Source organism: Aptenodytes patagonicus, chromosome 12, assembly GCF_965638725.1.
Source record: "Aptenodytes patagonicus chromosome 12, bAptPat1.pri.cur, whole genome shotgun sequence".
Classification (NCBI taxonomy): Eukaryota; Metazoa; Chordata; class Aves; order Sphenisciformes; family Spheniscidae; genus Aptenodytes; species Aptenodytes patagonicus.
Window position 1 is genome coordinate 22,927,972 of NC_134960.1, and position 26,482 is coordinate 22,954,453.

Genomic DNA, 26,482 nt, shown 5'->3' on the forward strand with positions numbered 1-26,482 from the left:
AGTTATCGAGGAGCTCAAAGAACGAACTATGGTGTAGAAAACCAGACTCCTATGGAGCCACTAAACAAGTTCCACTTGAATGTATATCCAGGAGGAGGTTATAAGGGGAATTGGTCACAGCCTATGGGGAAAAAAATTTTCCTAGGGGAAAATGCTTGCAGTAGCTGGGCTTTGTCATCTAATAAGAGCCAATGGTTGCAGGGTGACACCAGCCTATGGGCTGTGAGTCTTTCTCCTGGGGTGAAGGTGCTTTTTTCCTGTACGTAAGTGGCAGCTTCTTTACTGGAGGACACATTTCATCTGGGCTTTCCAGACCTCTCAGGCCAAAGAGTTTTCAGCTGGCTGTTATAGCAAAGGCTCCTGACAATATCCCTATAATTCACAACCTGGACAAGGTTAGCATCTCCCCCCCACACTGTCTCCAGACCCATCATGGCAGTGTGGTGTCCCAGCGGCTCTGTGATACTCCACCAAGCATGAGCCACCCCAGAACAAGCCATTGTGGAGCAGGAACTGATGTGGCTGGAGAAGAGGCGCCAGCTGTGGGTCTCATGTTCAGTGTCCGGGGCTTCAGCCCCAATCCAAAGTGTCGCACTCTGTGGGGTCTCTCCAGGTGCATGCACTCACCTGCACTGATACACGTGCACACACATGCACACACACACACACAAAGGTGTACGCTTTCCTTGGACCCTCTTCCGAGAGACTCTCCTATTCCCTCTCCCCTTTCCATCTTTCCAGACTTACAAACCCGTTAGCAGCCTTTCTGCCTCAGAGCTCTAAAGGAGCTCTTTGCATGCAGCCTTTTGCTCATGATTATTTTTAAAGCACCATTTCTGCCTGTCGTCCAGCCACCCAGGGTGAGACTAACAAATCTCAGCTCTCCCAGCCCCCCGAAATAGCCATGAGGAGCCGTCTCCCCACCAGCTCTGGTGCCCCTGATGTGAACCACCGCTTCCACATCTCAGCAGTCTGCTCAAACAGCTCCAGGGTAGACTTTTCAGGACAGCCATTATCCAGAGCAAAGAGCTGATTTTAAGTGTCAAGAGAAATGCAGACACAAGGACTGACCCTTCTTTAGAGGGCTGTTATTCCCTTCCACATCCCCTTACCTACACTACCTGCAAAGAGCATGCAGCAAGGTCCTCGTAGAGCTTTCTCCTAATTCTGGCTTCCACCAAAGTGACTTGTACTGAAAGTCCGTGAGTCCCAGCTGGGAAATCCAAGGGTTTTCCTGAGAAAAACAGCTGTGGGAGGACATGGAAGCAAAATCATTCCTGGGTGCATGCGAACACTTGCAATGTTTTCATAGAAAAAATTAAGGAGAAGGTTGGGCAGCACCCAGGGGTGTCCTTGTGTGCCACACTAAGTACCACGAACAGGGCATGGTTGGAAAACTACTTATAACAGGGATGCAGCGTTAAGCACTAAGCTGCAGTTAAGACACTTTTTAAATTGCCAGGTGAAGTCAGTAGGCCCTGTGGGGTTGTAGGGAAGGTGGTCCTGGCTTCTCCACTCAGAGCGAAGGGGAGCAGAGCCAGGGCCACAGAGCAGCCAGCCTTGAAGCAGCCTTGGGGCTCAGGTTTATCAATGAATCCCATGGGGGAACGTGACCATGAACAATCTCAGGACCACAAGCTCCCATCTTTTTTCCAGACATCTGCCTCTCCCATCAGCCTAGCTGGAGTGCTTCCATGGTCTGTAGAGTGTAGCTGGTTAACTTTCGTGCCTGTCGTGTGGTCTGTGCTGTTCAGTCCTGGTGCCTGTAGTTCCCTGCTGCCTGGAAGGCTCCCGAATGCATGCTTTCATTTGTTTGGGGCTTGAGGGGTGGCCCCCCTGGTGTCAGCGTGGAAGGAAGGTGGCCTCTCCTTAGGTTGCTCCTGCTTCCCCAGAGAACTCATGTCACAGGTGGCAAATGGCATCTGCACGTTAAGGTGCACGTCCAGGCGGTTAACCAGCATGTCCAAAATTGCTATAGTTTAGGAGTTTTCTTAATTCCAAAAAAATGTTATGACATACGCAAGGCATCTAACACAGATCTACTGGCAATCCAGGCAAATATTAGTACTCTGTTACTGTTAGGAGTGTCTCATAAATGATAAGGACAAGCACACCACCCTGCTCAAGGGATGAGAGGAGGTTTCTCCCTGAATCCAGCTGTTGATCTGCTCATTCCCAGAAACAGAATGATTGATAACCCAGTTATTTGGAGCCCCGCTAGTGGATGTATTCTTAGAAACTAGAACCTCATTTTCTCATGCTGCAAAATGTCACTTCCTAGGACTGGCTGTGCAGAAATTGGATTTTGTTACTTGCCTTCAGACCTGAACAGTACAACAGACTGATGAATATTGATTGTGCTTTTTTTTTTTAATATATTTTTTTTTGGTTAAAGCACCCTAACCTGATAATTGGTTGATTACAAATACATTAGAATTGATCAGAGAGAGGAGCAGGGCAGACTTTTGTAATGGCATAAGGCAAATCGTGTCTCTCGGACAAAGGAACCCCGAGGGAGGTTAACAGTCCCACACCTAGATTTGTCTGGCTGCTTACTACCCTTGTCTGTGGCCACGAGATTCATTTCATGTGTCTCTCCAGCACAGTAACCTTCATTCACACTTGCGTTTGTTGGATAACTCCTGAGTATAGCTGCAGGGTGGCTCATTACATGGTTCATTACCGATACTATCCCTGGCAAACAACCCTGTGTGCTGTGCTGTGGGGTATCCCTTCTGGAAGAATATATGACCATGATCTGCTGAGCTGCTCCAGGACATTATTTCATCTAATGGCTGTGCTTCGGTGTTTGGATGTATGGCTATACATTGTAATGATATTTTTAATTTGGTATGTTGGGGATTTGTCCGCTCATTCAGGGGTGTGCATCCTCTGGAACAAGCTTTCCAAGAGGCACAAAGGTCTAGGGAGAGGTTTTCTCCAGGGAATCAGGGAGCCATCCTGATTCCAAGCCCAAGTCTTGGAACGTGCGTCTGGAGAAGACAGCAAACCCTTCTTCCTTGGCCTAAAGGTCCAGCCTGGGGCTGCTCTCTCTGCACACTGCTGTGGGAGCCCTCAGTCCCCTGTGAGCTGTTAGGATGGAGGATGGTGCATGCACATGGTGCTGTGGGCACCGTGAGGCACAGGGCTGAAGGCGGGCAGGCATCACACATCCCTGCGAAGCGGTCAGGCAGATGGGTGAGCATCCTGGGTCACCAAGACGTGGGTGATCCCAGTACAAAGGTGTGTGCCAGCTCCAGGTGAAGGATCCTGGTAGCTGGCCACTGCCCCAGCCAGCTCAGACTGAGGGACCACAGGCTTGTGCTCCAGCTGGGCAACTTGAACCAGAGAACACCCACCACCTCTCACCCGTACGCCCATGGAAACTCCTGTTGCATTACAGCCACCAAATGGCCAAGAGGCAGTGTTTTCCCTACAGCATTGGGACTGCAAGTAAGGTCAGGAGGCCCCTAAAGCGGGAAAAGTGTTGTGTCCCCGTGCCTCTCCACCCCACACTGCGTCCCCAGCCATCTCGGTGAGCCAGATGCCTGTGTTAGCGTGTAGACAAAACTGTTGCTTTTGTGTAAAAGGGTTGTCAAGACAGAGATGTGTCAGCCTTGCCAAAGAAGGTCCCAGTGATGGTGAGCGGGCACGTGGTCTGGCCTGCCGTGGTGGAGGTGGAACCTGGAGCAAGCTTGGCGGGCAGGCACATGGGCAGCACCACTGCTGAAGGCCAGCAGGGCTCTTCGGCCGTGGGGTGGGGTGGGGTGGGGTGGGATGCAATGCAATGGGATGCGATGTAGCGGGATGCGATGGGATGCGATGGGATGGGATGGGATGAGGCTGCGTCAGGTGGGAGTGCCCAGAGGCACAGAGCAAGCCGACGTGCAGTGCTGGGGTCTGCACCGGGATGGATCCTTGAGGCATTTCCAGTGCTGTATGTCTGTGTATGGAAGTGCATTGGTTGTTAAAGACAGTGTGAGTATTTGGCAGGATTTCAACCCAAAACTTCAAGCCAGTCTGATCTTGAAGGGCGTTGATTTGCTGGCAGGAAGCAGACCTGTCCCCCAGTGCTTTGCGGGTGCATGTGGGGGGGCAAGCCCCGACACCCCTGGGGATACTGTTGGCAGTTCCTGCGCAGCCCGAGCGGCGAGCGGAGCCTCCCAGCCAAGCGGCAGGTCTGCTCCTGCCGTGTGCTCCTCCGGGGGCTTCGCCAGCAAGGGCTTTATTCCATCCTTTCACTGGGTCCATTCACCATCACTCCCTGCCTCCTCCCCCTCTCCCCGTCCCCTCCCACCCTGCCTGCTGGATCCCCAGCAGTCTCTTGACACCTTGGGGGAAGGCTGGGAGGTGTAACCATCGCCGGCAAGAGAGAGGGAGAGCAGGAGGGAAGGGAGAAGGAAGCCAATAGCAGGGAGGTCTAGGAAGGTCTGGAGGGGGAGGGACGGGGCCACTCCTCCGTCGGTGGGACTGCAGATTATTTTGCATGGATTGTTGAAGAGAAAAGGGAGCTGCATTTGTGAGGGGACCAAAAAATAAACAGCTCGTTGCTCGGGTAAGTGCAAATGTGAGCTCCCCCACTCTCATTGTCTGACATGCGGTACATTGATCCCCCGTTCTATTTTCCTTAGTTATACCGTTTTTTATTCTTATTAGAATTATTCGATGCATCAGCTGTGTGCTTCAGTTGCTAGAGATTGAATCTCCCTGATACGTGTGTGTGTGTGTATCTGTGTGTGCATGCGCGTGCATATGGAAAGATGCCCATTCTCTGAATATACATTGACACATTTTTCCAGCTCTCAGTGTGGTGTCTCGTTTGAGATGTTATACTACAGCATGCTGTACACACACACACACACACACACAAATGGTGTTTGCTGTTACTGATTTTAAAATCCGCTCATCCATGCAATTATTGAAATAGCAAGACTGTTTGGCAGCTGAAAATTAAACGGGGGGCTCTTAAATCGCAGTCCTCATTGGTAGGGGGCTACTTTTCTTTATCCTGAGCCTGACATGTTCAGTATTATGTTTTATAACAAAGCTACATTTAAAGATCAATTCGGCAGTGGTTATTGCATCCAAATTACATGGTTGTCATGGAGATGGTACAGAGAAGCTGAAGTGATATGACTGCATCTGGACTGGAGTGGGGCTTCACTGCCGAGTGAGATCCTGCCTTGCCTCCTGTGTCTTTTTGTCTGTGCTAGGTTACAATTTCTTTTAATTTTGAATGAAGCAGTACCGTATTAGAGGATTTAGAGGTCAAGCTGCTGTGAAGGGTGTGTGTTGCCCCCGTTCAGGGCTGTGTTATTATCGTAATTGTTGTATTAGCATCTGTGTCTCCCTGAATTTCTTCTACAAGTCTGGGGAGGAGGAAGGCGTGAGAAGGACAGATAGTTTTCAGAGCACAGGTAGGGGTGGAGGTACTTTCTAAAAAGATACCTGCCGTGCCCACACCTCCCTGCTGGCTCCCACACCTTGGGGGACAAAAGGGAAAGGATTCTCTGATTTTAGCCATGTTTATCTTCCATTTTCTTGCCTCAACTTTGAGGATACAAGGAGCCAGTCACCTGCTCATCACTGTACAAGGGGAATGGCATTTGTTTTTTGTTATTATATTTGTTTCCTTTGCAACTGATAATTATGAATGTGTTGGCAGTTGGGAAAGAAAATCCATAATTTATGAGAATGAAATTTTCCTGCCTAAGGCTAGCTAGAATACAAAGAGTATATCTGTGGGAAGGGCATGTTATATGTTACAGATGTGTATTTCTCTAGCGGCTGGGAGTAAATCACACTATTGTGCTCATCTTCATTATTTTGGGTGTTAGGCTGGCTTTAGTCAATATTTAATCTGAGCTCATTGTGTGCTCACACAATAAACGTGCAATTTGGAGCCTAACTTTACATCTATAAAATGCTTTGGGAATGCATGTGGCATTGTCTCCATAAATGCAATTTCACCCTTTTCTGTAAGACCAAGCCTATTGTGGGGATGTAAATATAGTAAAAGGCACTGGTGGAAACAAGCCCGTCAGAATGGCAGTGTTTCTCTAATTGTATCACTAAACATAAGAGAGAATTAATTACTAGCATAAACAGAGCTTTGTAGCTGTTGGATCAGGGTAATATTTGCATGGAGTTCCAGGCCTGCATTATAGTAGCTAGTATTACAGCTTAAATTCCCCCCATGCCAGTAGATAATGTTTTTAGCCAGGAGTGTAGCATATTATCATTAGATATTTTTGTATTAAAAATATGCTAAATCCCCATGTCCTTGTCAAATTGTCCATTGCAACTACTCCAAAGTGTGTGATTCAGCTAGGATTTTCTTTAACATGATTTTTCCTGTACAAGTCCAAGCAAACAATGGATAAAGTCTGAAAGTGGGCGGCCGAGCCCAGAGGGGAAGTCAGAGAGACGGCTGATTCACAAAATGGATGGTTCTCATTTTGTGTCTTCTTTCCCCCTAAAAGTTAGGCACGAGTGGCGTTGAAGTGGGTGGTTTTCCCTGGAGATCCCCTTGGATCCATGAGGCTGGAAGCCAAGTAGTTCTGAATTAATACCGAGTTTCCTCCTGCCTCAGCACATTATTGCTCTTCAGTCCACCATAGGACATGGCTGTATTATTCTCTGGGGAAACTGAGGCTTGGCGTAGTCAAGAGAGTTTGCCAAGGTGACAGTGGCAGCGCTGGGCAGAGGATGCAGGAGCTCTGTCAGTAAGCCTCTCTCTCTGACCGCCAGGCCAGTTCCATATCCAGATGGTGTGGTCCCACTTGTAGGTGCAGTGGGAGGGTGGCGGTGATGGGAAGCAGTGGAGACTGGGTGGATGGAGTAAGGGTGCTCTTTGCTGAGGCCGCTCATTAGAGCTGCACAGTGGGTGGCAAGAGGGAGTCGAGCAGTTTTACACCAGCTTCTGCGGCGTCCAAGATGAGGGCATGCTTTTCTGACCCCACCTACAGGGTAACTGAAATGAAGCCCCCTCTGGTGTCCTCATTATGTAACCCATCACATGGCTCTTCGCATGGAGTTGAATACTTAGCGCTTGGCAGGAGGTATCCGCCTTATTTCTCTTTATGGTTGCATCCAGCTCTGAGTGTGAAGCCTTTACAGGTGTCTTGGCTTTCCACTCTCCCCACTGGTGCTGCTCACAGCTCATCTCCCATGCTGTAATACCCTATGTTGCTCTTCTTGACTTCAGCCTGTGGCCCCATCCTTTCTCTTCCCTCCATCCCATCATCCAACACCTTGTTGTCCCCTTCCTCCATGGGTTTTCCCACCGATGAAGATCCCTCCATCCGGTGTTGCCACAAGCTTCAGCCCATGCCATGATTTGTATGTGCTATGCCTGCCACGAGGCACGCAGCGCTGAGTATGTCAGGCCACCACGTTAAAGGGACCGAGGTGAAAAGTCTCCTTTGAAGTCTGGAGTGCCTTCTCCATCTATGAAGTTGCCCCATGTGGTGTCAGTGGTTCAGCCCAAAGCTGGAGTTTCTGCTTGTTGCCAGAAGGAAATGGAAAGGCCTGCTCAGCTCAGACATCGGTGTATGGCCCTGCTGACTTGCACAGGTTGATGACGTTGCCAGAAGGATGCCCTCTGGGCTGGGAGGCAGCTCTTGCTACTGCCACCAAAGTGCTGGCTATGGGCAAAGTGAATCCTGCCGAGGGAAAAGCCTGCTTGGAGGTTGCATGCATGCTGTCACTGGAGTGGGTGATCTGCTTCTGTAAATGGTCACATCTCCTGAGGTTTCTGGTTGCTCTAATGGTTGACAAAGTCTCTGCCGTGAAGACATCTCCTTGCCAGATTTGCTGAGGGTGAAAACGTCCTCCTCACCCTTTCAGCAGGAAAATGCCTTTCCGAGGGATGTGCTGGGACAGGGTCCATGTGAGGCTCAGTGCATCCAGGCTCTCAGTGGTCAGATGGGTCCAAAGGAGTGGTACCTTCTGCACATAAGCCTCATGATGCTTTTCTGTGGTGGTTATGGTGCATAGGGCGGGAGGGACGGGGTCAGTTCTGGCTCCCTCCCTCATTTCCTCTGTGACCCTGGGGAGGTGGCTGGCAGGCTGGGCTCACCAGTGGAGAGGCACTTGTCCAACCTGAGCAGTAACCACCTCACCCTTCATCCTCACTGCTGTCCCTTTGTCTTCCTGCAGGAGCTCCAGGAGACCAACAGCTGAGATGCTCAGGGAGGTCCTTCCCTGCAGTCCATAATCTGGCTTTCCTGACCCTGGGCAGCACCTAGTTCTGTTCAAGTTTTGCTCAAGTCCCGGGTAGTGACTCCTTTGTTAGAGCAAACGCTGCTCCTGTCACTGGAGCAGCCCCAGTGCTTCCCAACTTGCACCAGGCAGGGCAACAGAACATAAGGAGCTGTAGGCAGCCTGAGCAGAAACAGTGCAGCTGAGCCCAAGCCCCTTCTTGTGCTCTCCATGCTTTTTCTGGGCTCTGGGCTTCAGCCTGGCATTGGACGCACGGTTTGTCACCTGTCTCTTCACCATTAGTGCTTACATGTGCTCCACTCCTTCCTCTTCCTCCTTCTCATTGCACCACATCCTTCCCTCATGGTTTTTCAGCTCTGTGGTATGTGAGCCAGTCTTGGGGGGGCCTGGCTGGTGGCTGTGGAGGAGACAGGACTGGCAGGTAGCTCAGGCTAGCTACTGTAGGGTTGTTTGAAGGACCAGCTGATCCCCACGTCCTGGCCAGGAGTCGTGTTCACACTGGGACCCAGAAAAGGAGACCACACTGGAAGGCTTCCTCCCAGTGCCACTCTGAGGGGTCCCATGCAAACTGGTCAGGTGTCAGCTCTGTGGTACCACCAGCTCAGGAAGGCCTTGCATCATCTCCTCCTAGGTCCTCTTCTCTGAGGCATCCTGAATGGCTCCCAACAAGGGTGATGCTGGTGGGATGCCCTGTCATTGCCGGCTGCCTTGGGACACCTCGTCAGGGCTCAGGGAATGGGCACGGTTTCCTTTCAAGCAGGATGGGCACGGGATTCATCCCAGCATTTTCTGCTTTCCTCTGCAGCATGGGACATGGTTTGGTTCCTAGGATCATCTCCCAAAGCCCCCGCTATGGCAAAGCCCTAGTCCACTGGTTTTGTATCTCCTGCTCTCCAGCTGAGACACCTTAGCATCGCAAGGCCCCTGGTCTCTCCTGGAGCTTTAAGCGTGCTGTGAGTGTGTCAGGGAGCGCGCTGGGGACAGGACCACTCTGTGATCTTCTGGATGAAGTGTTTTCTGGGCTGAGGGGCTCACAGCTGGATTTGGTGGCTTGTGCAGTCACTTCCCATCCTGTATCTCCCTTCCAGGTGATACAGCTAAGCTCCTCATCTCTCTGTGGCCTTTCTGTGGCTCTGTGGTGGAGAACCGAGACCCCCCCCCCCCCCCTTAAAAGACAAAACCTGCAGGTCTGCATTAGGAGAGTAAATCCCAGTGCTGCTCCTTTTCGGGGGTTGGAGCACATGCCTCTGAGCTCTCCTGATCAGCATCAAGCAGGAAAACTTACATCAGACCCAGGTGACTGATACGCTTACGGTTCACCAACTGTACTGAAAAACCCAGAGGAAATGTTGTGAGCTCAGCCACCTCTCTAGCTTCTCCTCCCCTGTGTGACAGTTGCCTCTGTATTATTTTCTTGATACGAAAAAACAAATTTGACCCAAATCTTTTTTCTTTTAAATCCTTAAAAAATTGTAAGATTGTAGGGAAATGCTGTAATACCAAACTAAATTGAAGGGTTTCAATTTTTGTTTTCAATGTTTGTTTTCTGTATTTGCTTACATGCTCCAAAGTCAAAGCATAAAGCTCAGTTCTTGCGACTTTTTTTTTTTTTTTTTTTTACACTTTGCAGATTATTTTTAAATCCAGCTCTTCAGTGGTTTCAGCACAAATGCATCACAAATCTAGGTAAGATTTAGCTGACCTATAATTGCAATTTTTGGCCAATGAACAACTTTTCCAAAAAATTTCACACGGTTCTGGGAGAGAGCCTCATACAGGTGGAGAGGGAGTTCCCTGCCGTACCTTCCCGCCTCCCTCCAGCACCCAGTCCGGAGCTGTATGGTCTGAGGCCAGCTCAGAGAAACATCCACGCGCTGCTCTATACAAAGCAGGACCTGCTGACTGTAGTGTCCTCCACAGCAAGCCCCAGTCCCACTTGCAGAGGTCTCTGTCCACCCTGTGCGTGGCCACTTGATGTTGGCTGGTGTTGGACGCATACAGAAGGAGAGGATGGCACCTTCTCCAGTTCACCCGCAGCCTCTCCCTGTTGCATGTCCTGAAGCAGCACCGTTTCCCCACCGCACGTCCTGGCAGGTGGATCGTGCAGGCTTGGATGAGATCTGCACTCGGCGTGGCATGAGGCACTGCTCCCAACGCAGAGCTTGCCTCAGGTGGGGCTCTGCTCCTGCCAGGCTCTGCATGTTTGCTCCTCAAAAGGGCACTGGGTACCCAGACAGTGGAAGTGGATGGAGGCGGACTGGGACCCTGGTATTTTGGGCACTCTCTAGGAACAAAAGCAACCAGGCTATGGACACAGCGTGCCCAAACGGGCCACAGGCATGGGGGGAACAGAGGTGGTTTCTGGTCAGAAGGGGATACACGATGCAGGGGGATTCTGCTAAATTAAAAATATATATTTGTCTTTGCTGGTACAACAGAAGCTAGGGGAGCAGGCAAGAGGAAAGTGAGAAAGCTGTATTTAATTAGATTATGAGGCCCCAAAGGCTTCAGACTCATAAAAAAAATGAAATTATTTTTGTAATTGAGGATGGGGTTTCTGCCAAGTGCTGCTTTAATGAGTATTTAGGTTTTATCTCATAAATTAGCAACACCAGGCAAGGGCAGCTATTCAAGCCACCCCTCACCAGAGTCTTGAGCTTGCCGAAGCAGGAGTTGGTTGCCTGCAGCTGGGGGTGTTAACCTGCCTTTTGAGGAAAGGGCATCCTTTGTCCTTTTAAGGCCGTTTATTCAGGTCTCTTGGTATTCTCTCACCATTAAAGCTCTCTTTCTTCCTGAGGTCCCAGGAAGCAGCTTTCTCCATTGCATAGGTGGGGAAACTGAGGCAGCAGATAATCATAGGGTTGTTTGTCCTCCCAGAAGCAGAGAGAGCTAATTTGCTGCAGCAGCTGGGGCATTCTTTGATGTCTCCTTCCTAGGGGCTGGTGGGACGGGTGTGTGGCACTGCTGGTCCATGGCTTCGTTGTGGCCTGACGGTGGCCTTTGCCAGCTGGCCATGCGGAGGGACAGCCTGGGCCACCACCAGGGAGCCAACCGGTCACAGACAATGGCAGTAGAAACAGGGTGTCCCTGGCGCACATCTGGCCTGATTCCCTGAACGGGGTTGGGGTGTGGGGGCTGCTGGGCTGAGAGACCCTCAGCCGCACCCATGCCTGGACTTTGGCGTGCTGGGCTGGGCTGGGCTGAGCTGGGCTGAGCTGGGCAGGGCTGAGCTGGGCTGGGCTGAGCTGAGCTCTGCTGGGCAGGGCTGGGCAGGGCTGGGCTGGGCAGGGCTGGGCAGGGCTGGGCAGGGCTGAGCTGGGCAGGGCTGAGCTGGGCTGAGCTGAGCTGAGCTGTGCTGTGCTGTGCTGTGCTGTGCTGTGCTGTGCTGTGCTGAGCTGGGCAGGGCTGAGCTGGGCAGGGCTGAGCTGAGCTGAACTGAGCTATGCTGAGCTGGGTTGCCCTGAGCTGACCTGTGCTGGGCTGAGCTGAGCTGCGCTGAGTTGGGCTAGGGTGGAATGGGCTGAGGGTCCCAAGCCTGAAGGCTTGACTCTCCTGGTCTGCGATGTCCTTTGCTCTCCAGCCCTGCCTGCTCAGCGCTGCTGTGAGCTCCTGCCAAGGTGTGTGCTGGTGGAGCTGGGACGGTGGGGCTCATGTCACCTGCAGAAGAGCCATTGCTATTGAGAGACTCTTTCCGCAGCCCCCCATGTCGTGGTGACCTGCTACTCTCCTCCTTTCCACCCTGAGAAACGAAGCCTCCTCTCTCCCAAATCTGCTGTCCCTGCTCATCTCCTCATTAAACCCACAGGCTCATCAGCCTCCCTGTGCCCCCCAGCCGAGGAGCCTGGCAGGAGCTGGGGCACTCCACCACTCTCATCTGGGACGTCTTGAGCCCAGCAGTGGAGGAGAGGAGAGCTCAAAACTGTCTTTCAAAACAGGAAAACATCCCACCTGCCTGTCAGTCCAGCCCTTGGTTTTAGGCTCCATCTAATTAGAAGTTGTTTTGAAAGGATTAAGGCAGGTAATGAGCGGTTTTAACACGCAGCTTGTCCTGTGTTACAGGCAGTATTTCTGAGGTTCTCAGAAGCGCCTGTCTGCAAGGTGCTGGAAGCCTCTGCTAATAATTTGTTAACCCTTTATAAACTATTTACAAATGTGCTTTATAATAAAGTGTGACTTTTTCATTTACACCCCTCCTTCTCCCGTCCGTTGGGTGGTCCTTGCTGTTGGCTGCTCCTCAGGGGCAGCTGCCAGCCCCCTCGAGCAGCATCCGTGCCCACCACGGCCATGGAGCCCATCTTGTACCACCTCTGTCTGGGATGGTGCCTGCTCCTGCAGGTGCTTTCCAGTGTCCATGCCGTGCACAGCACCTGAGTGCTGTGCAAGGGTGTTTGATGCATGTACAGCTAGGACCTGCCTCTGGCACGGCACCTCGCAGTGTGAGGCGTGGGACACTGGGATGGGCATTATCCCTCACCTCCAAATCATAAGATTGTCTTAAAAGAGCAAGAGTGTTTTATCCAAACTTTTGGAGCTGCCTTCTTTTGCCACTTTGAGCTCTGGTATTCTCCAGGCTTCCTCTGCAGTCTTTTAATTTTTGTGTGCAAGAAGGGGGAGAGTTGGGTGTTCAGATGCGACTTCAGGAAGCTTGGATTTCCCACGTGCAACTGGTGTGAGAACTGTGATAACGTCAAGAGGAGGCGACTCTGCATTGGCTGGTGGGAGTGTTGGAGCAGAGCTGCCTGGGGACCGGGAGCAGAGTAACCACCCCAGGCGAAGTGCAGGAGACTTGGGTGTACAGCATCACAGCAAAATCAGTGTGACAGCAACACTTAAAATGCAGATGCATTACTATTACTGCCATCAGACCAAGAGAGAAGGAAAGTGGCCACAAAATTATAGCAGCTCCTGGTAGAAGTAGGGAATGATCCTGTAGCAGAAAGCTGTGCTTTAATGACCTAGATGTTTTTTGTAAGCACAAGCAGAATGGTAGAGAATCCACTGATCTCCAGATAACAGCAAACTGTAAGGAGTGCACCTTGGTGACACTGTCCCTTTAATTTTGCATGCTATAAAAATCGGAGATTCCCAGTCTCAGACGTACAACGTGCAGCTTGCACAGTCGTCTCAGGCTGCATACTCCCACAGCAAGCCTAACTGCTACTCCTCTCGTGCCACTATGTCATTGGGTCATCCAATGAACCAGGTTGAACAGCATTCATCTGAACCTCTATTTCATCTTTACAACATGCTTATTTCTGGCAGGCCCCTCTGGCCTCTCTGCGCATCAGTGAAGACTCAGTCCAGGATGTAATTCATCAGTTCCCAAAATCGTTGTCTGATGCCTAAATGTAATGATGTCTAAGGAGCAGGAGAAAAGCCCTGAGAACTCCGTACTTTAAAGAAGCCCGCTAAGAGGCAAAATGACCTACTGCAGTCTGGTGTAGCAACTCTGTGCAGCCTTGTCACAAGATCTAGTGCAGGGTGTCTTGCCCGTTGGGAGATTAGGAGAGCCTCTGGATCCAAAAGCAGGTGTAAGTTAAAACAGTGCACTGTCGTGGTGCAATTATGTCAACCTAATGGTGCTTTTTGCTCTTATAATTCCCTTGTGGAGATGAAACGGCCCTGACTCTATAAAGCACCTTTACATTAGTGTAGGAGCATGCCTGTTAGAGCTGTACTCCATCATCAGGAAAATCACACTCCTATTGGCATGGTTATCCAGCACATCCATTAAGGACAGATCAAGCCTCTGCACAGGAGCTGCAAAATGGCTACATCAGGTTTTCAGTAGTATTTTCTGGGAAACACGCTCATTTTTCAAAGCAACTCAGCTTCAACATTTCATGCCGCTCAAGGCATCCATACTTTGGGAAACCAGTTTTAGAATCATAGAATCATTTAGGTTGGCAAAAACCTTTAAGATCATCGAGCCCAACCGTTTTGGTCATGTTGGGAAGTGATGTTCCTGGGGGCTGTTGCTCCCAGGGTCCTCACGACGGCAGACATTCCAAAATGGAGAAACTTACTCAGAAAATCTCACCAATTCTTTCTGAAGCACCTGTTTTCTGAAAATGAAAGCACAGCAATGCGAACTACATCTGCTTTGAACTGGCTAAGGGAAGAAAAAAGAAGACTCGCAGGTTTCAGGAAGGTGTGTTCCTTACTCGTTAGCTGTGCTGTAAAAGCAGAAGCGTGTCTGCGGAGAGCTGCATACAGAGGAAGTGTTTGCAGCCTAAACGTGGTCAGGAGCGCTGGGCAGGAGGCTCGCTTTCTAAAAGTATGTGTCTGCAACGTAAACATCAGCAGCTGGGATTGCTGTCCCAGGCTGTGGCGGTCTGGCCAGTGAACACCAGAGTGCAATTTTCTCATTGTAGCACAGACTTCTAATACAGATCAGATGCAGCCTTTCTGCTGACTCTGAAGAGGGCCTGGGGGCTGAGCTCAGCTGGAGATGTCTACATTTGGGTGAGATGAATCCCACTCAAAGTGCTTTACCATGTGTTCAAGCGAGTTCTGGTATAGTCAAGTTCTGACTAGCGTCTCCTGTTGCCATGTTAAAGATAATGATAACTTACCACATCCTAACAGAGCAATGAAATCCTGCTTTTTTTTAGTGGCTCTATCCCAGTCGGTAAGTTCTGGAACTAAATATGCAATTATCTTTTCAGTCATTTCATTGACTCTCTGCACCCTGCAGACTGCAGTCTGGGAGATTGAGCTAGACAAGGCAGCACATTACTACACAGGTGTGATGGACCAACCAAAAATGTAGGTGGGCCCCAGGTCTTTCTTCTTGAGTGAAAGATCCTGGGACAAAGGAGGGAGGGTGGTCATGCCACCTGCAGAACATACACCTTTGCCAGCTAATGGTATGAACATGACTCCAACGTGGAAGAATGATCAACTGTCAGTTCATCACAGCTCCTTGGTGCTCTACAGCCAATAGATAGTTTTCAGAAGTACAGTGATCATCTGTTTTCCTTCGGAAAAGGAGGATTTACTTAACCCACACTTCCTTTGTAGGAATGTTTCCTGCAGTTTTGAAGGGGATTTTTTGGTCTAAACCAAAGAGAAAATGGTGGGCTGCAGAACTAGTGAGCTTATAGGTAGAGTATTCACTAGGAAAAAGGCTGATGTTCACTCCTAGTCTGAGAGGAGATGATTTTCCTAGAGCACTGTCCTGTCTGTTCCCCTGTAGTGGCTTGCTATCTCCAGTTTGCCTCCCAAATGTCTTGATTTGGTCCTGAGGACGTATTAAAGTCCCTTCATATTAGATCTTATTTTCTCAGGCTGTTCCTTGCAGGTCCTCTGGGCAAACAGCTTTATGCCCAAGCAGAGCTGCTAACTTCAGTGGAAATGCCACGTTTCGTGCCCTGACACCCTGTAATGTTAGGCAGTGAAGTTCCAGCCCTGTTGCCTGTCAGCAAATCTTGGCTGAGTCTGTGTTCTCCAGCAAAAAATAAGTGCATCTCAGTCTGATTGGGGTGGGAGTGAGGGAAGCTGTTCTTCCTTTCCTTCACAGGGATGAAAATAGAAAATCCCCACTGGTGTGAGAGTTACCCAACTGTTTCCCTCACAGATGGGCTTGGTTATCTCACCTGAGGTCCAAAGTGGACACTAGTTGATCCCATTTTAGACTTTGCTTGCTGAAGTGAGTTGGAGGGCTTAGTCCTATCCGGACAATCTCCTGGCCTCCTCCAGCAGTCTCTTCTAGACTTGATGCCTTCTGGGCCTGAACATCTTCAGCAGTCAAGATATGTGCTACCTAGTCATGGATGCCTTGGTACTGATGCTCTTGGTTTGGAGGCCAGCTGAAAATGCAAGTGGGACAGATTGACATGGTGGCACTCAGTAGCATCCAAGAGTCTTGAACCAGTTGTCTGTCTACATGGGAGTCTCAAGGACATGGGGACCAAAGTCGTGTGCTGGCCTGGAAAGTGCAGAGCAGTGTTGGCAAGAGGAAAACAGGCCTGATTGATAGAGCAGGGATAGCCCTTTAGAGGTCAGGGCTGAGCCTCTGCTGGGCGAAACAAGGGCTGTTCCTCTCTGCCAAGGGAGCGTAGTTTCCCTTCTCATAAAGAAGAGGCTGAAGGTTATTCCTTTTTCTCTGGAGATGGTCCAGGATGGAAAGGCAGACCTTTTGAGATGTCTGTAAATGTATATAATGACATCCCCAATGCTTCTTGTTCTCTTCCTCGAAGGAGGATCCTCTCCCTGGTCCTCCAGCTTCCAGAGTGTCTGTCCCATTCACACTAATGCCATCAGGTTGTTCTTGGTGGTTCCCTACGGATGAAGGACTTGCCACTCTGCCTGCATGAATATAGACCTTGCCCTTCACAGCTGAGCACTATGTGGAGACATGGGAGATTTCATGCTCTCACCAACAAGTGAGGAGTTATCTGGTGTTGCAGGGTGCTGCATGTCAGCTTGGGGCACCAGCAACTGGGTTCGAAACAGCTGTCTCTGGTGTTAACACCCACAAAAGTCTGATTGCTCTCTTCCAGCTTTCCCAACAGGTTTGGGAGATGCTCAGGCAGACCTTGTTCCCTGCAGTGCCCTCTGGATCATACTGAGCTCCCAAGGAGCCCAAAGCCAGCGCCCAGCCATCTCTGCACGTTTCTATGCATCTGGACTCCTGGTGCTGCTGGACTCCATGTCCCTTGGGCTGGAGTCTGTTTGTCTTCGAACAGCTTGTCTACCAACTTCTTTGGACAGAGCATGTCTGTGAAGATCTAGTGTGTTACTAGTCCTCTATCAGGAAAGGATTTCTCCTGTATCCCCAAATGAGAGTTTTATTGGTGTGTTGGAGTGTGAAGGGAAGTTTACCTCCCTCTCAAAACTCCAGGTCATTCTGCAGTACTGGTCTCCATCACGCTGGATGTTTCTCCTAGTGGGCAAGCGGGATGGGCTTGCCTGCTGCCTCCTGAAATCTTGCTAAGGTCTTGCAGCGAGGCATTGCATAGGTTTAGTGTATACGGCATGGCAGGAATTTCCTTTTCTGGGGTCTGAGTCAGCTGCCAGCCCTGTTTTATTATTTTGCATACTGGGAGAATGTGGGGAGGGAGGATCAAAGCAAAGGGACGAAAAAAGGGGGGAAGAAGGCTGTTTCCATTTATGGGTTATGAGAAGCAGTTACAGCTCTTGTGGACTTTTATGGAAGGTAACCCTGGCTGTGGGGAAAGCTGGGTTTTAATGAATTCAATTACAACGCTGCACAGAACTGAGTGGAAAGGCCCCATAAACAGCCCGTTTTTATAATACAACCTACAGACAACCAGGACAGAAGCCCAGTTTACAGCCACCTGAACTATAAAGCTCCCCCTCAAGAGAAAGTAAGCACCAGAGCAAATAGGCAGAGATGAGGATGGAGCCAGCTCTGAGCTGAGCTGAGAAACCCTGCTGTTCACAGCCAAAGAGGGATAGGGTTTGTCTGGAAGTTCCCTTTGAGAACTCCTATCTTGAACAACGTGGACTGATTATAAGCTCTTTGTTCCGCACTAACGCAGGGTTTGAGGCACTGGGACCCACCTGCTGCCTGGGTAGGCACCCTGCTCTCAAGCTTTTCTCTGAGATGTGGGAGCTGCCTGAAGATGGGGTGCCAGGGCACAGAAAGGCTCTGCCGCTTTTCCCCTGCCTTTGCTCCCATGCCAGGGAAAGAGTGGTAGGGATCCTTGGACATGTGGGAGTCTTTTGGTGTCCCTGTGACCTGCCTTTACAGCTGAAGGCTTCACATCTGCTGCCGCAGGCTTGTGGCCTTGAGATCCTGCAGCAAACAACCACCTTGGCCAGATCCACTTAGTGGGGCGCATTGTCTTGGGGAGGCAGGAATGACAGTCCTATGGGAGCTGCCCTTCTCCTCCTTCGCCCAGGGTGCAGTAAAGATTTGCCCTCCTTTGCTGTTCCCTCTCTGGAGGCTCCTGCTTGTCTCTGAGCCACAGGAGGATTCCTGTGAATCGCAGTAGTTTTCTGCAGGTGGAGCCCATGGGGAGCCCTGCAAGATTTCCAAGGGGGTCAGGGCTTGCTCCTGCAGGAGCGGGGATCTAAGGGTCAGGCAGACCCCACTGTCTGCTCTATCACTGATGGGACCTTTGTCCTCCGGTAGTCAAACCTGGAAGCCCTGGATGGCGTTTTAAAGGAGCCTATTCCAGGAAGATTACAGACCCAACATGCTGTCTAGAATAGAGGGACGTTCAGGTCCATGTTCATCAGTCTTCTGGACCTTCCCTCTCAAGCTCACACTTCTCCTGGGGAACACAAGCTCACCGTCCCTATGCTTTGGCTCATTTTTTTGTGGAAGCTTAAACAACTCATCCCACCTCACCAAGTGATGGTGCAGTCCAAGCGTTCACCTCCATAAGCCTGAGACCGTGACTCTGTTTCCCCTGTGAAAAGAACAGTCAGGTTTGCAGATGCATACACAGGGCATGCACAAGGCTCAGTGCACAAAGTGCTGTGTAGCCAAGGTGTCAGTACAAGGAAAGGAATACATGAAAAATACTAAGTATATTGTTTTATTTTCCCCCTTTGAGTAACTGAAAAGAGTGCAAACAGGAAAGCTGTTAAGGATTTTAAGACTCAGTTTTATCGTTTTCTATAATCGAAAAAATGCCATTGTTTCCCCAAGATGAAGTTTTGCAGGAGTTGTTTGGATCTGAATGTGTACTAATTGCTTTGGGGACTCTAATGAAAATTCAAAATAAGGAGCTGTAGGATTTGGCTTCAAGAAAAAGTATGTTCCATGCACAGTGATTTCTGATTACCCAAAGGCTCTTTTTTTAGCAGGTAGCTGGTTTATTTTAGTCTGTGGGATATGTTTTATCCACGGCCTCTTTTCTACATTGGAAGTGAAGGATATAGGACCTGCAGTTTAAACTGTCAGTGATGGATGGAAACCACTGGGACAGTATATTGCCCATGAGCAATGACTGTCAGTACCCCAGGAGCTCTACAAAGCATAACACTAGCAGCAGTGAGTGCTTGTATTTCCTTGTTGAGCCATGTTTTCTTTCAGCCCAGGTGAGTGCTGGCATGCAGCGGCACCCAGCCAGGAGAACCGGCACCCTGGCTCTGGCATGGGCAGGCTGGGCCTGATGACTCTCACAGGTGGCTCCCTGAAGCCCGGTTTGGGGGTCCCACAGCACTGCACTGGCCCTTGTCCACCCCAAGTCCCTCCCAGACAACAAGGCTTGGGGATGTGGGTTGGAGTGGAGAGTACACAGACCTGACACCCATGGTGGGTGTCCAGTCCCTCCCCGTCTGGAGCGCATCTCTCACTCCTTACAGCCCTCCCCTCCCCGGGCACAGAGCAGTGCTCTTCTACCAGGTTTCCAGGAGCAAGAGAACTACAAGGTTGAATGATTTGCCTTGTCTCAGAAAGGCTGTTGCAAAGCAGAGAACTGAAAGGTAGGATGGCTTTCTCAAGTCACAAGCTGAGACTGTAACCAAAGCTGCCAGGATCCCTCTTAGACTACCCGAGGCAGATGGATCCCATCTGGATCTTCTGGGAAGGGCATCTCCGAGGACCCATGGACACTGGAAGGGGACACAGCCCCACCTGTACTGGGACACTGTGTGGGCTATAAATTCATAGAATCATAGAATAGTTTGGGTTGGAAGGGACCTCTAAAGGTCATCTAGTCCAACCCCCTGCCGTGGGCAGGGACATCTTCAACTAGATCAGGTTGCTCAGAGCCCCGTCCAACCTGGCCTTGAATCTTTCCAGGGATGGGGCATCCACCACCTCTCTGGGCAACCTGTGCCAGTGTTTCACCACCCTCAGCATAAAAAAATTCTTCCTTAGATCTAGTCTAAATCTGTCCCCCTTTAGTTTAAAGCCATTCCCCCTTGTCCTGTTGCAACAGGCCTTGCTAAAAAGTTTGCCACCATCTTTTTTATAAGCCCCCTTTAAGTACTGACAGGCTGCAAGAAGGTCTCCCCGAAGCCTTCTCTTCTCTAGGCTGAACAACCCCAACTCTCTCAGCCTTTCTTCATAGTGGAGGTGTTCCATCCCCCTGATCATTTTCGTGGCCCTCCTCTGGACCCGCTCCAACAGGTCCATGTCTTTCTTATGCTGAGGGCTCCAGAGCTGGATGCAGTACTCCAGGTGGGGTCTCACCAGAGCAGTGGGGCAGAATCCCCTCCTTTGACCTGCTGGCCACGCTTCTTTTGATGCAGCCCAGGACACGATTGGCCTTCTGGGCTGCGAGCGCACATTGCTGGCTCATGTCCAGCTTTTCATCCACCAGTACCCTCAAGTCCTTCTCGGTAAGGCTGCTCTCAATCCCTTCATCCCCCAGCCTGTATTGATACCGGGGGTTGCCCTGACCCAGGTGCAGGACCTTGCCCTTGGCCTTGTTAAACCTCATGAGGTTCACAGGGGTCCACTTCTCCAGCTTGTCCAGGTCCCTCTGGATGGCATCCCGTCCCTCTGGCGTGTTGACCGCACTACTCAGCTTGGTGTCATCTGCAAACTTGCTGAGGGTGCACTCGATCCCACTGTCTATGTCATTGATGAAGATATTAAACAGTACCAGTCCCACTACGGACCCCTGCGGGACGCCACTCATCACCAATCTCCATCTGGACATTGAGCTGTTGACCACTACCCTCTGGATGTGACCATCTAACCAATTCCTCACCCACTTGACAGTCCACCCATCAAATCCATACCTCTCCAGGTTAGAGAGAAGGATGTTGTGGGGGACTGTGTCAAAGGCCTTACAGAGGTCCGGATAGACGACATCTGTAGCCCTTCCCGTGTCCACTGATGTAGTCACTCCATCATAGAAGGCCACTAGTTAGTCAGGCAGGACTTGAGCTATGAGCAGTTGCACACATCAACTCTTAGTTGTTACACGGGATGGGTAATGTAGTCACAGATTCCCTCCACTAGATGTTGGAGGACCTCTTCTGGTGGGTCCATCAGGTGCTGGGAGCACAGGGAAGGGCTTTACAGAGTAATGTCGAAGGTAGCATGGTCAGAGGAACAGTAAGGCGAGAACAGAGAGCCGGGAAGTACTGCATCCCGCAAGCTCTGACCACTTTCCTCTTTATCCTGCCTTGGAGCAGCACCTTTCAAATAATCAGTGTCTGGCTAAGACCCCAGCCCAGCCCTGCCCCTGAGACCCTAGTCTTCAGCAGAAATGTTGCAGGTGAGCTAGAGCTCAGTGTCACAGGGAGGGAGTCATGTACAGAACAGAGGGCATCAGTTTGGTGCTGTATAAATCTTTGGTGTGCCCAGATCTTGAGTTCACTACGCAGTGCTGCTTTCCCCATCTCCAGACTGTAATAGAGTAATAGAGGTAATAGAGTTAGAGAAAATCCAGAGAAAGGTAGTCAAAATGCTCAGGGGGGTGGAGAAGCTGTCTCATATTTCTCATAAGAGAGCTAAGTCCCAGGCTAAGAAGGCAGGGACTGTAATCTGGAGAGGACAGGCTAAGAGGTGATATGATTGAGGTCTTCAAAGTCATATAAAAACAAGCCTCCAGCCCATGGGAGAAATAAATGAGGATTTTCACAGCGAGAATGGTAAAAGGTTTTTATTTTCAGCCGTGTTGAAAGGGCAGAGGTCAAAGCAGAGGCATAAGAGGGAGGAGACGTACTTCAAAAGGAAGAACCATGGCTATGATCTCTCCATCTCTCTACGGGTTTGCCTTCTCAAAGAAACCTCATTGTGCCCATGCACATACCCTCTGCCCAGGGTAACATGTTGCACCTGCATTTTGTAAATCATTGGTCAGTTGGGTCATAAAAGCACATCTATTGCCATTCACCAGCCACGTTATGGATGGGATCAACAGAGTGTAGATCAAATAGCCATACAGCGCGTTTCGTTCCTGCTCAAAGGGGATGGGAACTCGGAGCACGTGGTTTATCATAGCAGAAGCTGTTCCTGTAGGTGCTTTAGCCCAAGGAGCTCAAGGGCTCTCTCCAAAAAAAGTGACCAAGGGAATTTTTAAGCTCTTCTAAAACCCAATCCAGATGCCCAGAAAACAGATTTGGCTCATTAGTGTTTCCCTCTCTAAGAAAAGCAGAAGGCAATCGTAGCAGGCTGGCTGTAAGGCAGACGGGGATGAGGCCCAGCTGTAGCTGCGTGTGTTGGTGGTGGCTGTGTGTCTGCATGGCACGGTTTGCGTTAAGGAAAAGGGCCAAGCATCTGCCTGTTGTGTCTTTCTGAATTCTGCTGAAGAACTCTTCCCGCCATGAAAGCTGATGCCTAGAATTGCTTTTCACTCTTGCAAAAAGAGGATGGAAGGTGTCTTTCAGAAACCAACTTCTTGAGGAATCTGTGGCCACTTTGCAATGGCCTGGAAAAGGGTCCTGGGGCACAGAGAGCGCTGCAGAGGTCCGCATTTTGTGGTGGTCAGCAAACGAGGTGTGAGGGGGGTGCCTCCTGCCCCAAGGATGAAAATAACTTAGAAAGAGCAGGATTAAGGGTTCCTGACCTGGTTGTCTGAGTTCGTGGGACTGGGCGCCACTCAGAGGATGGAGATCCTGAGATGCTCCTCATTGGGTATGTCTATGCTGTATTCACATTGCACTGAGCGAATCCCATCCTGTGGGGTTTTCTCAGGTTGAAGAAACTGTCCCCCAGCCTCTGCCTGCAGCACCGTGAGGCAGAGCTGAGTCTGGTCTGGAGTAACTCCAGGCATTGGTATGGGCTGAGGACTGACTGCCGCAGTAGCTGCCGCAGACAGCTGCCGAAATCACCATGTCAGCAGTGTACAATGCAGGTCAAGTGCATACAGGGCTGTGTTAGCAACGGCGCAGGCAGCAGCTTATGGCAAGAAAGTTTTCCCCTCTATCCAGGGCTTGTGAGACCACATCTGGACATCATGTCTGGTGTTGGACCTCCAAGTACAAGAAATTTACAAACTGAAGCTGGTCATGGGATTACATGTGCCTCCAGGTGTCAGTGTGGGCCAAGGGGCTGGTGGCACCTGAGTGGCAGCACAGACATCTTCTGTCTTTACCTTCGTGACAGCCTTCACCTCCATGCACCAGGAGAAAATGTGGGCCAAGCTGCCGCTGTGTCGCCCAGCCTGCCTTGAGCATGCCCACAGGAACTGACTCGTCCCTGCTAGCACCAGGACCTCCCAAGACCCCTTCCTGGCACTGCCACCACCTTAGGTCTTGGTGGAGCACGGTGATGTTCTGTGTGAGGCATTCTACAATTTTGCTGAAAGGCCCAGAAGGATCAGTCCTGCTCTGCCCTGCATCTTCCAAACTTACAGGCTGCACAACAAGCAGGCGCAAGGTCCCAGCGCCCTCCTTCCCCTGGGGTCTGCACCCCAGCATATCTCAGAGCAGGGCAGCCTGCTTTGCCATCCCTTCCCCTTCCTGACACCCCGTCTCTCTTTCTGATCTTGACTCTGAGGTTGTCAGATGCGCGCAGGATCTGCTCGCTTTCTCCTTCACCTCCAGCACCACAGGAGCCACATCAGAATGCGCCCTTCTCATCCGTGTCGTCCCTGAGCCTCCTGCCCACCCCCGGACATCCTTGCAGTGCCAGGGTGAGGACAGAGCCCTCGCGAAGGAGCTGCCGCCCTGTCTCCACCAGGCCCGAGGGAACAGGATGCTGAGCAGCGAGGCAAAGCAAGGCTGCAGCACGAAGTAGCCCAGCTCGGTGTGAGCTTGAGGAAAAGCTCATGCTCGGCTAAGCAGCAGGATTCTTCTCCAAGCCTTCCTGTGTTGCAGCAGCCAAGCGGTTACACAAAACTGAAGCGGGAGCCTTTCCAGTTCCTAACGCAGGGAAGAAAATTAAAAATAAATCATTTCCCACCAGCCATTCAGCTTCAACAAAAGCTGGGAGACTTCCAGAGCCAGTCCCTGAAAGAACTGCTGTGTGGTTTCCAACCCCTCACACAATCAGGGCAAACTTTGCTGCATCTCTGCCCAGCCTCTTCAGGACTGGTGCTTTCCTGCAGTGGATGCCAGCCCGGCTTCTCTGGCCCCACTGCAAATCCAGCCATCATCCCAAAGTAGGTGACAGGGCATTTCTGCTCTCCTTGTCCCCCTAACCAGCCCTGCCCTGCCTCCTCATGGTCCAGGGGCCGTGCAGGACCCCGGGGGCAGAGCGGGGCTGGAGCAGGTGAGTTGGTGGCTGTCCTGCATCGCTATCCTGTGGCACTGGGCACATCACACGTGGTGGGCAGGTGTTGCCGGGATTCTGATAAATGAAGCTAATAGCAGTTGGCTTGCTTGGATCTGGCCTGCAAGAAAGGGCAGCATCAGAGGGCCGCAGGGGATGGGATCCTCAGTCCCTTCTGCCTCTCTCCCATCTGGCGGTGGAAGCACCAAGCCCCAGCACTGAGGAGGAGATGGAAAAGCTATGGTTAGCACTGGATCATGGATGCCTTGGCTTCCCTTAACCTTTCCAGCAGTAATAGCCTCTTTCCAGCATGAATCCATGTTCTTCTGCTTATGTGGGCCTTACAGAGCTGGTCTGGTCCAAATCATGGAACTGCAGCTTAACAACTGTCTACAACTCAGCAAGGCCACAGTAGCCATCAGTGTGAACAGTCCTGGCCAGGACATATGCCAGGTCATTCCCTTTTCTCGCCAGACCCTTTTTTTGTATGCTAACCCATGTTACATTTGCTGGAGGCTGGGAACAGTGGACGTGCATGGGATGCCCACCCCACAAGACCTAGGGAAGCAGCAATCACTTGAGAGGATGCCTGAGCCTGCAGAAAGGGCAGGACTTATGGTTGTGTGAAAATCCACTGGTGGGAACCCAGATATCACCTTCCAGCCCTTACCTGTGCCGGAGAGCGCTTTGCAAAGCAGAAACAAAAAGAAACAAGCAGGGACACGGGGAATATCAGCCTGCAGTCCAACTCAGCCTCCTGTCTGCCAGGCTGTACTGCTCTGGGGCAATGGAAAGGAGCCCCAGAGGGGGACCTCTGAATACCAGCCCTACCCCACCCCTTCCGCCGCTGCTGCTGTGTGTCCTCTCCCAATGGCCTCGTTGAAACTGTGGCTGCTTTGGGCCAGAGGCTGAGCTGCACTTCGGTGCTTTCTCAGCGCTAACAGAAGGGCATTAAGAGTCCGTCTTTGGACTCTGTCCAGCATTGGTAACCTTCCAGCTATTTGCTGGAGGCAGATGTGGACAGTTGCAACCAGCTGCTCCACCCTCGGTTGTCTTCTTTTGAGTCCAAGTTGTGGCATCACAGCTTGTCTCCTCTTCCCTTTGCCCATGTACCTACCCCACACAGCTGGGGAAGGTAGCAGTTCACAGATGAACCATATGGCTGTCTCATGAGGTTGTAGGGTGGGAGAGGCCCTCTGCAGCTAATGTGGGGCATCCTGGCTAGGCTGCATGGTTGAGTGTGGCAGGAGTCACTTGCATGACTTCAGTACAAGGCATCACCGTGAGCAGCTGGGAACGGAGCCACGGCCCATTACAACCCAACCTCCCAGTTCCTCTGGAGCTTCTGGGAAGCCTCGGCCACCCATAACCTGGGTGTGCTTCAAGTGACTGTCACCACAAACATAAATCAAGTAGCTAGTGACTTGTTGGGTAATTTGTCATGGGTTGATAGACACTCAGCTTGCCTGCAGACTTCAGGTGCACGACAGCCTCCGTCCACGTGTGTGCAATGGAGTATGGATCCAACAGGAGCCATACACATCTCAGGGGTCAGGAGGCTGCGAGAGGCCTGGATCTCTCCTCCTGGTCCTGCTCAGACTGGTACACTGGCAGCTGGGAGCTGATGGTCTCCCTGGCTCAGCAATAGTCTGTGCATGCATCCTCCCAGGGCTTCCCAGTGCATCTTCTCCAGTGGGAACCCAGGCCAAGGAAGAGCATGCCAAAGAGTTTAACTATTGACTCCTCAGCCCTTCTTCCAGACCATAAACATCCCAGTTAGACTTCACAGAGGGTAAAACAGAGTAGGCACACGGCAGTAGTTTATACGTAATAACAGAAATGTTAATTTTTTTTTAATATTAATAATATAAATTGGTTAAAGCTAGGAGGGATGGATGGGACATCCCACTTACTAAGGTTTGCCAACATTTCTTACTCGGGCTTGTCTCCTAACCGCATTTAGCTTCCTGTTTTCTGGTTGCATATAGCTGTGCCAAGCTTTAGCTATTTGACTGGGAATTTAGCTGGTTCATCCTGGAGTTTTTGGATGGATGGCAGGGAGGTGGGGAATTTCAGCCCAAATCCTTTGGCTGGTTTTAAAAAATTGGACTTGAAAAAGCCACATTATTCATCTCATGTTAAGTAAAAGGCCAGCAAAGCTTTGCTGGA

General features: G+C 50.8%; 1 protein-coding gene across 5 annotated transcripts in view; it reads left to right on the plus strand.

Annotated features, from left to right (window-relative positions):
• PSD2 (pleckstrin and Sec7 domain containing 2) overlaps positions 1 to 26,482 on the plus strand; it is a 92,779-nt gene that overhangs the window by 14,878 nt on the left and 51,419 nt on the right. For 2 of the 5 annotated variants that reach the window (XM_076350130.1, XM_076350132.1), the window contains exon 1: positions 4,406 to 4,555. The exons of 2 other annotated variants lie outside the window; for them this stretch is intronic. The gene's annotated coding sequence lies outside the window, so the exon portion shown is untranslated. Of the gene's footprint in view, positions 1 to 4,405; positions 4,556 to 9,872; positions 9,910 to 26,482 lie in introns of those variants that run through there. One more of the 5 variants, XM_076350131.1, reaches the window with a different exon arrangement.